Genomic DNA, 15449 nt, shown 5'->3' with positions numbered 1-15449 from the left:
TTCAACTCAAGAGCAAGAGAAAATAAGACAGAAAACAGAGGGAGAGAACGATAGGAAAATAGTGACCAAAAAGAACGCGGGGGCGAGAAGGAACGTGTGGGAGTAACGCGGGGGGAGGGGGGGGGGTGGAGGTAAAGAGAGGCCTGAGGTGGACCGTGGAATCAAAAACATCCAGCCTTCGGATCTCACTCGGACATTGGTACAGGCTGGAGACGGGCTCTCTGGGGACACTTTTGGGCCCCTGCAGTTATTCCCTTTATCTGTATTTGTTTATTTTACAACGTAGGCACCCCTCGCACATAGGAGCCCTACCCCACCCTGGAAGAGACCAAGATGACCTAGAATACTGCATGCCCACCCCTGTGCCCACCCTGGTGGATCCTGTTCCACCTCCTGTGATGGCTCCTGCCCCCCCCCCCCCAGTGATGGCTCCTGTCCCCCCATGTGGTGGCTCCTGTCCCCCCATGTGGTGGCTCCTGTCCTCCCCCCATGTGGTGACTCCTGTCCCCCCCCCCCCCCTCGCTGTGGTGGATCCTGTCTCCGCCCTGGGTGGCTTCTGTCCCAGTCCTGGAATGGCTCCTGCAGTGAGGGTGAAGTTCTTGATGGGCCTCTTCTCAAAAAGGCTCAGCTCAAAATGAATATGAAAAGGTGGGCGAGTGAGTAAGTGAAGGGATGGCTGGATGAATTAGTGAAAGGATGAATGGATGAATGAACGATTGAATAGATGGATAATGAGAGAGGATGTATGGATTGATGAGTGAGTGGAAGGATGGATGAAAGAAAAGGTAAATAGCTGGATGTATGGGTGAAAGGGTAGCTGGATGGGTAAAAGGGTGGATGGATGAGTGAAAGGATGGATGAGTGAAAAGGTGGATGATGAGTGAGTGAGTGGGTGGATGGATGAGTGAAATGATGGATGGATTGAAGAATTGATAAGTGCAAGGGTGAATGGATGGACGGATGAGTAAAAGGGTGGATGTAAGGATGGATGAGTGAGTGAAAGGGAGGGTAGATCGACAAAAGGATGAATAGATGAGTGAAGGGGTGAAAGGATAGATGGATGAGAGAAAGGATGGATGGGTGATAGGGTCAATAGATGGATTCATGAGTGGATGAGTAGATGGATGGGTGGGTGGATGGAACGAAGGATGGATAAGTGAAAGGATGGCTGGATGGGTGAAAGGGTAAATGGCTGGATGTATGAATGAATGGATGGGTGGAAGAGTGGATGGATGAGTGTACAGATGGATAGGGTGAAAGGATGGATGGATGGATGGATGAGTGAAAGGATGGATGAGTGAAATGATAGATGGAAGGATACATGAAGGATAGGTTTGCAAATGGTTGAATATGTTTGGATATGGCTGGGCCTACTTATATACACTATTGCGCGGCCTCCTCTGATGTGTGTGAATTGTGACCTCCTGTCCTGAATTTGTGTCCTGAATTTTGACCCTTTGTCCTGAATTTTTACACTCACCGTCCTGAATTAGCACCAATGCCAGTTGGTCACCCTACTCGCACATACTTTGAGTGGGTGATGGTTTATTGACAGGGAGAAGCATAGACCCTATGTTAACGCGCACCCTGCAGGTGTCAGCGGACCCGGGGTAATTCTCTTGCCCCAATTAGTGGAAGTTACTTCCGGTGAAGCTCGAGGGACCTCAGCAGAGCCGTGAGCTCAGTGCTGCACGTTTGACGGATGTACATCGGCAGAGCCGGGTGTGGACTGACGCAGGAATGCACAGCGGGTCTGACCGGAGAAGAGACTTTACAGGGGTGATTTGGGTGCACTGCAGGAGTTGCATAGTGTCTTGTAGGTAATTCAGCTCAACTCTCTAATTGGACTGCACTTCCCGGAACTCACTTTGCGTCGAGCTCGACACTAGCCTCGCTTGCCTTGAACTAAATTAATACCTTGCACCTGCAGTAGCGCGTGGAGCTGTGCTGTGAGTAGCGGAGGCTCGCGAGCTGATCAAGGCTTCCGATTGGCTGATGGTTGGGCAGGCGCGCTCATCGGCTGATTGTGGGCTCTGATTGGTTGAGAGGTCGGCGGGGGAGTGCAATCAGCCGAGCTGTGTGCAGGTGGGCACGCGGCATACCTGCGTGCTCTGATGGAGAAGCGAGAGCTGTGGTGACCGTGACTCGAATGCGGCGAAGGAGCAAACTTTGGGTAATTAATATCCATTTGTTGTCAATTCTCGGTGCACGGTGAAGGGTGTTTGCTTTAGACAGTGGGTAAAAAGTTAGTTTACACATGTCTCCGCCACTCCTCTCGCAAGGGACCCAACTGGCCCCTTCCCCCTTGAACAGTGCTTTAAAAGGGAAAATAGAAGTGCGGCCGAGTGACCCCTTACTGTTGGTTCCGGCGAAGTGCTGGTGCTTCCCCCCCCTGTTTCTCAGCAGTGCTGAGAAGTGCCGCTACTCCCCCCTCTCAAAACAAAGAAGTGCAGGAACTCGGCACCGAGCAACCCCTGTCAATGTGAAGCGCTTCCCTTGAATAAAGCCACTGCATCTGGTTCTTCTGCAACTTCAGACCCGCCACGCGCCTTTGCCCGGTGTGACAGTACAACTTGCAAAATAAATCAAACCAGAGATTAACAGCAGCTTGCGCTCCGGTGTAGTTTAATGAAAAGGAACGTACAAGCCGCGTTTTAACCAGAGCAGTGGGAGTTATGTACCGGCAGTGAGGCACGAAGTCGCTCGGCAATCCGCCTTTAGGTATATTTCAATTTTCAACGGCCTCTCGTTCGCGGAATTGTAGAGCTACTCAAAGTGCTGTTTACCAAAACTAATGATGGCGTCACGCGCACAGTGGCCTTCTCGGACCCTGATTCCGGCCATAGGCTCGTAGCTACCAATGGTGCAGCGTGCGCAGTGACACCGGGGCCCAATGAACCGTGCTCATTCTTGTATTGTACCACCCAAAATAAGCCAGAAGCCTTCTCCTTGTTTGCAGCACGGCCACCATACTCTGCCACTGGCTCTTAACCTACGAATCTCGGCTATCAGTAGTTTAGTCTAAATCGAGGAATGGAGGTGCACTGCGACTACAACACCCAGAATACATGATATTGTCTCCTGAAAGGACAAAGCTGGAAACTGTCTCCATGGGAAGCAGTGAGATGAACAAAACATGACTTTCCTTTGTAGTAAATATATCTCCTCCCCCCCCCCCCCCCCCTTCCAAAACCGCTCTAAAATAAAGGTTAGTGTTAGCCTGTTTCATTTGAAGGGCTTTAGAACGGAAGAGACAATTGCACAGTGTTTGCCCCACGGACGATACCTCATGGACCCCCATATATGTTCACGGAGCCTTAATTGAAGGGACGTACTCTCGCCCTCGTAAATTGCATTCCCTGAACCTCATTTGGGCGGTAAAAAGCACAATGTTGGGGGGGGGTAGGGCAGGGGACCCGGTACACCCATATTTTAGGAGCTGCGCACCTCCTAAAAGAACTATCCAGGTTGTTGCAATGAACGGTGAGGCCCTCACCTGCGTCTTGATGGAAGTGTCTCCTTGCTGATGTGAGTGCGTGGCATCTCTCTGTGCACGCGCACCGAGGGGCCCAGCCCGGAAGAATTGACACCCCAGGGCATCCTTTTCAAAAGTGTCCTGTCTCCCACGCATACCGCCGACCCCATCCATTGTGGACTTGTGGGTGGATACCAGCCCGCAACACACCCTAGACGGCATTTATTCATCTCGTTTCCAAACAACTTGTCTTTGTTTCTAGGAAAGCACACGGTGTTTGTACATTCTACCTGTTTTTTAATGTCTGGTTACGCTTCACTTTATCTGTTGGGGAAAAATCACGCTATGGCAAAAAGGACCAGCATTGGCATAGCCAACAGGTCTCGCCTTTGGGACCTTATAAGTGTTCAGCCATGCAACAGTTGATGTTGTTGCACCAAGGATATTGTGCTGGATAACTAAACACTTATAAGGTCCCAAAGGCGAGACCTATTGGCCATGCCAATGCTTGTTTAAAAGTGTTGTATTTAAAGAGTAATGTTGCTGCAGGAAAGGATTATGCTTGAGATTTCCTCACGGCCGGTCCTTATGTAGTCTGTGAAAAGGGTGTCCCTTTTGAGCTCACGCCTCACACTTAAATTAACAAGCATTTACAATGCAACGGTCTCAGCATTGTTAAAGTTAGAGCTATTGGCATTGCTCATGACAATGCCGTTTCTTTAAATGTTTTAAAAACATAAACAAAAATAATGTCATTAGCAATGCCAATAGCTCTAACTTTACCAATGCCGAGACCATTGCATTGTAAATGCTTGTTATACTTGCGGTTCGGATTGGAACCTCAGAGCGCGATTACCACGGACAGCGCACTCACTGAGAGGTATTTGGAGTGCCGATGAATACGGAACACTTGCCTTAATTTGGACGTTTTTGCACGGGACTTTGCTCTACACGAAAGGAACCGTTTTAATAAGGACATCATCGTGAATGTCAGTTACATGTTATCAACATACCAGCCGGGACGGAATTACAACCGGCGGAGGAGTCCATCACTTTTTGCAGTTGCCGTAAAGCCCAGAAGTCGTCGTGGGGTACATTCCCAGACGAAACACGTGTTGGCTGGGCAATTTTCGGATTAAAGGATACAAGAAAATCACAACTACACTGATTGATCTAATTTGTGTGATATATGTGTTTATTGAATTTGTGAAGAAACTCGACAAACGTCTTACGAAGAATTGAAATTAATACAAGCGTGTGCATAGGCTTGCTTTAATCACTTGTATACTTGTTCTGGGTTGGAATATAGTTATTTACAGTAGTGTGATTTCTTTAGGAGATTAAAAGAGAGCAACAAACCTACTATGAAGGTTTAATCAACCCTTCAAAGTGACTTACAAAAGAACAAATCCGCAAAAGCCACTTCTTTCACGTTTGCTGAACAGTTCTAATTTTGACTAGACACGTACGTCTTTCTCACTCTTACTAGACGTATTGCCAACACAACTGGACTGGAATCAGATACAACTGTAGATAAAACAATGCAATGTTTTAACTCACAGGTGATGACCGATGTCACAATCACGTGAGATGGTAATTAGATAGTGAAGTGTTGCAGTTATGGCAGGATTTAACATATCACATTAAAGTTGGAATCGACGCTTTAAAATCCCCCTGCGGGGGGGGGGCGTGGCCACGACGCCGAGCAAGATGGCCGCCTGACGCGGGACCTCCGATGCACCGGAGCTTCCTTTCTTTGCCGGTTCTTCTCCGGAGAGGATTTTAACATCATGAACATCGGTTTTTGATGTGGGAATTCAGCGCGCTTCTGGTGAGCGCTTTTTGACACACTTTTAAGACCGGGCTGCCTCTTTTTTCACCGCGTCCGTTCTCTCCTCAGAGAGCGGCCGCCATTTTGTTTATCTGAGGCGCGATGCTCGTCTTGCTGCTGGCTTGCCTCCATTTACTTCACATTGCCCTTTTTTAGGGTCCTGCACCTCCTGAATGCCGATTCATCCTCTTTTTTGGACACTGCCTTGCCATATGACTACCTCACTGCTTGTGCTGCTTCACGCTACTGGAATGAGGTAACCTCTGATGAGGACTTCCATACTATGTTTCTACCTCTGATGGGAGCGTCCTTGGCCTGGTTGATCACTGACCCTGCACTCTTCATTTTTGCATAGTCCGGCATTGGCCTGTCTCTATCTGTTTATTCTGGACTGTCTCCCGGAACATTTCTTTATTCACTCCACAAGCTCTCCTATGGTTACTGCTTCATCTTATATGTGACTGAACACCTTCACTTTTTGGTCTTACCTTATAATCGCCCTCTTCCTTGCTGCTGGTCATTTCCGATTGGCTTCTATGGGCAAGTTACGTAACCCAAAATTTGTCTTTACTCTTTCGGGGAACTCTCCTGTGGTAACTTCTTCACCTCACTCAACGACGGACTCTCCTCCCAAGGCAGCCCCAATGGCGGGAGTAGCTCTCCCTCGCTCCTCCTCAACACAGCCGCCTTTAAACAAATCCTCGCCTCCGTCAGCAACATCTTCTAAGCGTCTCAAACAAGATGCCTCTTCTTCAGAGAAGTCATCATCCCCTATTTCCATGGAGATGCTTTTTGAGGAGATTCGTGCCCTTCGGCCATTTGTGGAGGAGACCAACAGTAAGATGCAGTTTCTTGAGGAGAAATGGTCGTCCATGGACACCAGAGTTACATCTGTGGAGCAACAGATTTCGGATCTTCAATCTACTTCCCAGAGGGTCTCCTCCTTGGAAAAATCTGTTTTGGCGCTTCAACAGCATACAGAGGAATTGGAAAATAGAAACAGGAGGAATAACCTTCGTATTTATGGTTTACCGGAATCTTTAGAAGGGGATGATCCTGTGCTATTTTTTCTCCTCCTTTCTCCCGAAGCTTTTGGATATGCCGTCCACCACTTCCCTCAATATTCAGAGAGCACATAGACTTGGTCCTCGCTCGTCCACATCAACCAAACCGAGGGGAGTCATTATCCTTTTTTTGAAGTTCACAGATCTTCTCTCTGTTCTCTCAGCAGCCAGGGCCAAGCGTCAGATCTCCTGGTTGGGTCAGAGTGTACCTCTCCCAAGATGTTTCAAATGCTACTGCCTCTCGTCGGAAGGAATTTTTGTCTCTACGAGCTCCTTTGAGGTCTCTTGGTGCTAGATATGGTCTACTCCACCCATGCACTTTCAAAGTTACGCACCAGAATCAGACTTGGACTTTCCAGGATCCTGCTGAACTCAAAAATTTCATTCATATCCGTTCTAATTCTGCTATGGAGACCTCTTCCTCTTCTTGTGGCTGATTGTTCAATTGTTTTTTACACTTTCAGATTACTTGAAAATGTCTAACTTTTGCTTCCCTTACAGGTCATCCATTTTTGTCCCTGTCTTTGTTTCTCTCCATTTATTAGTCTTTTCGTATTGAGTATAAATTAGGCCTGGGCGGTAAATTTCGTTCCGCTCGCGGAATTTGCGAAATTTGGGTAATTTCGCGTTCCGCGGAGAACGCGAAATTGCCCAAAAATCTGCTTTCCGCAACTTCGCGAAATTTTTTGCTTGTTCGCGTTCTTCATATGCGTGTTCGCGAGATATTTCACCCCGGGCACGCAAACAGCGATCGCGAACAGGAAAAAAGTATCGCGAACAAGCAATTCCGCGTGTTCGCGAAATTTCGGCGTGTTCGCGGAGATTTTTTACCGTTTCGCGGAGATTTGCGTAACGCGATTACGCAAACTCCGCCCACCCCTAGTATAAATATACTTTCTTATTCCTTCGTATCTAATTTTCATCTCCCTCTAGCCTTTGTTTAATAATTGCATCTTGTTATTGTCCTTCATCATTCCTTCTTGATTTCTTTGCTTCTTGCTTCCTCAGTTCTTTCCTCTATGTATCGCTCTTGGATTTTTACCCTTTGATTGTCATAGTGTCTTTTCTCATTCTCATATGTTACACATTTTTTATTCATTTATCTAGATGGACCGACTGCCTCTTCATCTGGCTCTTCGGTTATGTTCCTTGTTCCGGTGCGATCTGGTCTGGTCTCCCGTTTTGGGGGATCTGTCTCGTTGAGTGTCGCCATTTCCCCGTTGTCCTATTTCGTTCTCCCCTCAGGTATGTTTTCTTCAGTCATCCCTTTGGGATATGTGCTGTCTCTCCTTGTATTCGCTTTCCTTTCCCGCTTCCTTTCTCCTTTTCTCTCCCCTTTACTGGTTGATCAATTCCGATTCTCCTTTATTTCTTTTTATCCCTCTCCTTCCTTTTTCAACCTACCTTACCGATATTTCTCAAAGTTTTCTCTTTTTTGGCTTGTCTTTTGCGCATGCCCTCTCTTTTTCACTTTTTCTGTCCTATTTGATTCTATGTTATTTGTTAATTCAAAGTTGTTACTTGGAATGTAAAAGGTTTCATTAACCCTATTAAGCGGCAGAGAGTTCTGTCCCATTTGGCTTCCTATAACCCAGATATAGCTCTTTTGCAAGAAACCCACCTTAATGATGTTGAATCTCTGAAGTTAAAAAGAAGTTGGGTGGGTACAGTTTTATTTTCACCCTCTGACAACAAAAAGAATGGAGTCGCTATCCTCTGTCACAAAAGACTTAAATGTACGGTTCTGTCCCAGGAGACGGACTCTGAAGGTCGTTGGATACTAGCCAGATTACTGCTGAACTCTATTCCTTTGACTGTTTTCAATGTCTATGGGCCTGTACAAGCAGATTGTTCTTTTTGGCCTTTAATTACAAAGAAATGTATTCAATATAAGGATGTATCATTTATTTTGGGTGGTGATTGCAACCAGATTGTTGACCCGTTCCTTGACCGTAAATCCACAGTCCGTTTCACACCGCACAAACCCCACAAACAATTCCTTAATACTATTTCACAATCACACCTTATTGACTCTTGGCGTCTTACACATCCTGACACATTGGACTATTCCTTTTTCTCTCCTCCTCACTCCTCTTTTTCTCGCCTTGACTATATTTTCCTCTCTAATTCTTTATCTCAGAATGTTCTGTCTTCTTCCATTGAACCTATTGTTATCTCGGACCACGCTCCCATCGTAACAGATTTTGACTTACTCCCACCACATCCTAAACCCTCCCGATGGCGCTTTAATAGTGCACTTCTTACTGATCCCAACTTTTCTTCCTCTTTTCGCTCCTTTGTGGAAGAATTGTTTTCTCTTAATTCGGATCCTAGTATTTCTTCCCACACTCTGTGGGATTCCTTTAAAGCCTCTGCGAGGGGGTTCATCATTGACTTTGTCTCCCGGAAGAAAAAACAGTTTACTCAAAAGCGGAAATCTTCCTTGGCCCATATAAAATTCCTGGAGCATCAGTTCTACACATCTTCTGACAAATTTATGTCACCGGATCTCCTGCGAGCTAAATTGGAATTCAACAAATTAACTACTGATAATGCTTCTTCGGTTCTTCTCCGCAGTAGTGCAAGGTATTACGGAGGTCGCAATAAATCTGGTAAGCTCTAGGCCAATTATCTTAAATCCCGTAAGGAACGCACTCTTATAGATTCTATATATTCTTCTGTTGGCACTCTTCTCCACAAATCCTTGAGCAGTTTCAATTGTTTTACCAGAACCTTTACACCCCAGAATGCCCTCCCACTCCTTCTCTTATTCAGAGTTATTTTGACAAGGTCCCTAAACCTTCTAATTCTCACCTTAATTTTCCGGATCTTGACCTCGATCTTTCACTACATGAACTCTCTGCAGCCTTGACATCCCTTACCAAAGGCAAAACCCCTGGCCCTGACGGCTTTCCTGTGGAATTTTATTTGCATTTTTCAGACCTTTTACTGCCTAAACTTTTAACCCTCTTTCAATCATTTTGCTCATCCGGCAAGGCAGAAGGCACTTTTCAAGATGCCACCATTTGTCTGATTCCCAAAGAAGGTCGCGATCATCAACTTTGTAAAAATTACCGACCGATTTCGTTAGTCAATGTAGACTACAAAATCTTTGCCAAATTACTTGCAATGCGCCTAGACCCCCTTATGCCTCACCTCATTGGCAAAGAGCAATGTGGCTTCGTTAAGGGCAGGCTTACCTCGGACAACTCTCGCCTTTTTCTTAACGTCCTAAATAAGGCTCCCTCACTCTCAACCCCTCTTGCTGCTATCTCTGTTGACGCAGAGAAGGCCTTTGACAGGGTTGACTGGTCTTTTTTGTTTGCTTCATTGCGATGGCATGGCTTTGGTCCCAAATTTATATCCCTTATCTCTCATCTCTCTCCTATATTCTGCTCCCAAGGCTTCGGTACTTGTGAATGGACAACTTTCTCCATCTTTTAATCTTCAGAGGGGTGTTCGTCAAGGTTGTCCTCTTTCCCCACTCCTTTTTGTCTTATCTCTTGAACCCTTTTTATCCTCCATTCGCAATAATACTTCCATTTCTGGTTTCCCATATGGTTCTAATCAATTGAAACTTTCTGCCTATGCGGACGATATCTTATTGTTTATTTCTGATCCTGAATCCTCCGTACCCCCCTTGCTGTCCGAGTTTAACTCTTTCTCTTTGGTTTCAGGTTATAAGATCAATTCGGACAAAACTGAAATTCTACCTCTCACCTCATCCTGTCTCCCCCATCTTTTCTCTGCTACTGGTTTCGCCTGGAGTAGCTCCAAGATTAAGTACCTTGGCATTTTGTTTTCCAACTCCATCCTCTGTTAAATTAAATATGTCGGCAGTTATTTCCAGGATTGATCAATCGCTCTCAGCCTGGAATCCCCTCTTTCTTTCCTGGTGGGGTCGATTGGATTCAATTAAAATGATGATTGCTCCTATTTTAATTTATACCTTTTCTATGTTACCGGTTCATATCCCTACATTTTACTTTAAAAAAATCGATTCTCTTCTTTCTCGATTTCTTTGGAAAAATAAGAAATCCAGAATTTCTCTTGCCACCCTCCGTAAGCCCAAATCGAATGGTGGAGTTAGCTTTCCTGATTTCCGTCTTTATCATAGATCCTTTTCTTTACGTCAGGCTTCGAGATGGATCTCATCAACTCTTTCTCCTTTCTCGCCCCTTTGGCTGCTCATTGAACACTCTTTACTATTACCCTTCTCCTTTGCTGAGGTGGTACGATTCTCTGCCAGGAATCCTTACTCTCTCTGTCCCCTATTCAAACATCCCTCCTCTCTTTTAAATCCTTTGGTTCTTCCCTCCGTGGTCACACGCACGTCCTTTTTGAATTCTCCTATCTGGTATAACTCTCTTATTCTTCTAAAAAATAGACCCATTTTTTGGAGATCGTGGAGGGTAAAGGGCGTATTGTGGGTCAACCAACTTTTTGATGGCATATCCCCTTGCTCTTTTCCCCAATTTCAACTTTTATTTCGATGCCCTCGATCCTTTCTTCGGAAATTCACAACCCTCATGGCAATTATCCTAGATCGTTATTATTCTCTCCCCTCTACAGCATCACCGTCACCTCCCCCTCCCCTTCTAAGTATTCTTGCTACACTCCCTAAAGCATCTCTCATCTATAAATCTTTTATAGCTCCTAATCGCGTCAAAACTAAAGTGGAGCTTTCTTGGGAAACAGATTTTTGTTGTACTTGGCCGATTGCTCTCTGGGATAAGCTGTGGACCAGATCTTTAAAAATTTCTCGCTCTGCTTCTCTTACTCAATCCTTATTTTATCTGTATCACAGACTCTACCTCTCTCCCCTTTCTTTATCCCGTTTTTCCCCCTCCTCTGACTCTAAATGCTGGTCTTGTGGCTCTTCTGGTGCCGACCTTTTCCACATGTTTTTTCTGTGCCCAGTCGTTTCTACCTTCTGGGGGAAAGTGTGGTCATGCCTCTCTCGTATCTTCTCTCTCCCTTCCTCTTTCACAAACTCTTTTCTCTTTTTGGGTAGCCTCTCTGAACCTTTGAACCTACCCGCTCATCTACACGGTCTCTTTGACCTAGCGCTTGCTCTTGCCTTCCAACACATTTCTTCCAACTGGAAATCTCTAGCTTCTATTTCCCTACAAGGCTGGTGGAATTCTTTATGCCATTTTCACAGACTGGATGTCTCCTTTGCCTCCACTTGTAAACCTGTTCGTAACGTTGATCTTTTCTGGTTGCCTCTCACCACGTATCTGGACTGCTTGGCCCTAAAGAAACCCATACGTCTCAATGCAGAAAATTTTAGGCCCCCTTGATGTCTTGAACTCTCTCCTTTTGTTATCCCGTATAGGTTTATTTAATACTATTGCTTGTTTATGATGGTAATTTTGCATCGCTGATTTATATAGTTTGAATATATGCCGTAAATATTAGATAATGAATGGTCTATATTATTTCTTTATATCTTCCCCTCTCCTTCCCCCTCTTTTCCTCCCTTACCCTATCCCTTCTCTTGTCTCCCTCAATGTTAAAATTCTCTTAAAATGCTTTGTGGGTTTCTAACAGTGATATCAGCAGTATTAAGTTTTCTCATTGGATTCTGTATTATTGCATTGTTTGCTGATATCTTCCTTTTGTTGTCAATTCTTTAATAAAGCTTTCAAACATAAAAAATCCCCCTGCGGGTCTTCAGCTTCTAAAAGGGCATTATATCCGAAAGGCTTTCCTAATTTACATCATAAAGGAAGTTCCTGCCATAGAAAGCTACTTGGAAATGTTTCTTGACCTACCTGTAAATTTACCTACGAACGAAAAAGTTTTGTGATGGTAGGTATTTGAAAACTGTAATAAGAGCCGTCAACAGCTTGAGGGAGGTGTAGCGGTTAAGAAAGGCGCTGTAATGGACATACTTGCAATGACTCCCACTGGCCTTGACGTAAAAAAATGTGTTGGCATGTAATTAAATAGAACCTAACTGCCTTCACTCCGCTACAATTAAAGCGACGTACGGTGCAAAAGCCAAAAGGGCTTTAACTAGCTTATAATGGTGAACGACGAGTCTTTTCTGCATACTACCAACTTTGTTTCAGTTGGGCAAGCGACAGAAACAATTGCGCAGACGGAATTTTACCACGACAGCTCCTCCTTGAAATACAAGCGCCAAATAAAGTGAAGGCGCGACGCTCCTCCTCTTCCTCCCCGACAGTGTGTTTACAAAACTTACTTTCAATGTCAGCAAACTTCAGTGATAATACAAAAGATAACCTAACGTTACGGAAAGCGTAAAAAAACATCACGCTGACGTGATAGCAACGGCCATCCGCACTGTAAACTTAGTCAAAACATAGGTTGCCTTCCAAAAAGAAAACGAGAAAAGCCATAATGATTTCCCACCCGCCTTAGCAGGCTTCTGTTGTCTAGTTTCTAGGTAATAACAAGGCGAGGGCACCGGAAGACACCACCGCCTTTCTCCGAGGCAGAGCAGAAATGCCTCGGAGAAAGGCAGCGTCGTTTTTTGGATTCGGGGGCGTGTTTTGCTGTTATCTCCTCCTTGAGACTTCTTGCAAAAAACACGCCCCCGATCCGAAAAGGACTGGGCCTGATCGGAATGACTGACCTCTTCTCCAATGGCTGGCCAGCATTCAAGAGGCCAGCCAATGGAGAACAGGGGAGAAGAGGGGCGGGTTCAAGCCCCTCTTCTCCAAGTCATTAAATCTCCGACTTCCGGTTCTGCCTTTCGGCAGACCGGACGTCCTCGACCTAAAAAGGGTTAATGTGAAGAGTTCTCGGCCATATAAATGGTGCTCAAGATTAGCATCTCCAGTATATGCTCATTTTATTTTACAGGTTCACAGCAGGAATCTTGTCATTTGTCGATTTAAAAATTAGGCATATGAATTGGATCCTATAAGTGAGTATTCATTAGCGTTCCGGTCAGCTGTACCCCTCCCTTCCTCCTCCCCCCCCCCCCCCCCCCCACCCATCCTTGAGGGTGGGCTTCAGGAGTCTGCATAAATCTCTTGACCTGAATTCATGGAGCAGATTGCAGAAAGCACATGTACTGCTTCATGGGATCTTGGGGCAGAGTGGACCCCTGGCACTAGTGACGGCTGAGGTCTTTGTTGAAGGGCATCGTCACTGGAAACTGTGTGGTCGTGCTGTTAAAAGTTCGCTCTAAATGGTATTTCTATCGCGCAAACCTAGTCCGAAGGCAGCAGAGAACCCTATCACTGCAAATACTGAGGCCGCTAAACAGTATTTGTTGCACGGAGCGCATTGATGGACAGCAGGCACAGTCCCTTCACTCAAGCAGCGAAGCTGCGCCCTGCTAATCCGTATCCACCATCACCAAGAGCTGATCTTTTAAACTAGTGGTTGTATAGAGGAAGGACAGCCTCGCAAGCTAGCACCGGTTGGTGTCATAACTGATGATGCCCCTGCTCGAGGCTTCTTGCCTACCCCAACTATCAGAGGGTGTTCTCGCCCCCTAGAAAGAGGATAAGGTAGCCTTCGCTTCCTGTTGGTGGTCTCAGCAGGCACCGGATTAGCATGAAACTGTTATTTATAGTTAGGCTAATTCCTGCTGGAGTAGCCGTGCTCTTCTAACATGTGTAAGAAGCCCAGAATTGCTTCATGAAAGGGCCAAAACTGCTTCATGATGTGACCCTCTGCGGTGTGGATTTGGAGTAAGAATGTTAATAACAAAACTTTTTTTTTTTTTATATATATATATTTTTTTAATATGGCACTAGCTTCTGCAGTTTTTAATTTTCATAGCGTCGCAGATTTCGGGTTATTTATTCCCAACTCAAAGGCACTCATTACTTTGCAAGAATGAACAAGCATTGGCATAAAGCAAAAACCAAAGGAAATGATGGACGGAGTGTTGAACATTGCAAGCACTCCCCCCCCCCCCCCCCCCCAGTCAACTGATCTGGGTTTAATCCATCACTGTTCTTTAGCCCATTCTGCCACCCCAGTTCAGACATGGCCGTATGCAAATCAGTCTGACCCTGTGCCTCATGTGAACAGTCCAGCCCGAACTGCCAGGCCATGTCTTCCCTGGACCGGAAACAAGCTTCCTAGGACCGGTTTCTGGCATTTCAGCCGTCTTCAGCCAGGCTTGCTTGAATCCAGTGGCAAAGTGCCCAAAGCATCTAAACCAGCAAACAACGAAATCCAGCACAGCGTCAAAAATACAGGAGGTAGAGGCAAAAAGTCAGGGGAAAGCACGCCAAAGATGCCAGGTCTAACACTATTTATTACGTTTTTATTATTTTTATTAATTGACTTATATTTGTGATTCTGCTCAATGTATAGTTTAGCATATGATGGCTTTCAATGGTTAAATATAATGAACTTTTTAGACCGTTTTTTACTGATGTATAATGTCTTTAATGATTTGATAAATCGTAAAGACCAAATTGAATTGAAACTACTTTTTGCAAGATTTTTAAAGGTGAATGGAAGCATAGCAAACAGAGGTGCACCACTTCTACAATATTAATTCTGATTCAAAATAGGTCAACAGTTACGGAAGTGATTGAAAATCTCTTTATTGTTGCATCATCAATGTGTCTCAAAAAATCAGCCAACACATTTTGCCCACATACATGTGGACTTTTTCAGGGCATAAGTAACATTTAAGAAATATTGATAGTTGTCCAAGAATACAAATACTAGGTCAGTTCATCTATAATCACTGAAAGTATAGTATGACTTCTTTGAAAGGTCCATCTATTGGGCCTAAAACATGAAGAGACAGTACTGAAAGGTCCAAAGTCCCCTGCTAACTTGAATTTCTTACTAGCACTATGTATCATGAAACAACCTGTGCATTCTTATTCCTTATTGAGAAGTAAGAGAGGGGAAAGGGATCCACCCCTCGTCCAACACTACAATTGGTGTGGACCCCTTGTAAACGTAGCGCGTCTCGTGGCTTCACAAACTGCAACAGACCTCAATGAGCCTGGCTCAATTGCAGTGTTGGACAAGGGATAAATCTTCTTCCCTATTGTTCATATGGCACTAAAAACCGAGAGATTACCTCCAACAGAGCTTCTCAAAGGTAGAGCTGTGTACTTGCCATTTG

General features: G+C 45.1%; 1 long non-coding RNA gene across 2 annotated transcripts in view; it reads left to right on the top strand.

Annotated features, from left to right (window-relative positions):
* Positions 1-2050: 2050 nt before the first annotated feature.
* Positions 2051-15449, top strand: part of LOC146782842 (uncharacterized) — a 54029-nt gene continuing 40630 nt past the window's right edge. For both annotated transcript variants that reach the window (XR_014972082.1, XR_014972081.1), the window contains exons 1-2: positions 2051-2173; positions 7478-7615. This is a non-coding gene — a long non-coding RNA (uncharacterized LOC146782842). The remainder of the gene's footprint in view (positions 2174-7477; positions 7616-15449) is intronic.

This window comes from Triturus cristatus, chromosome 12 (assembly GCF_964204655.1).
Source record: "Triturus cristatus chromosome 12, aTriCri1.1, whole genome shotgun sequence".
NCBI classification, from domain to species: Eukaryota; Metazoa; Chordata; class Amphibia; order Caudata; family Salamandridae; genus Triturus; species Triturus cristatus.
The sequence above is the reverse complement of the archived record's forward strand: the minus strand, read 5'-3'. Positions and strand labels throughout refer to the sequence as shown.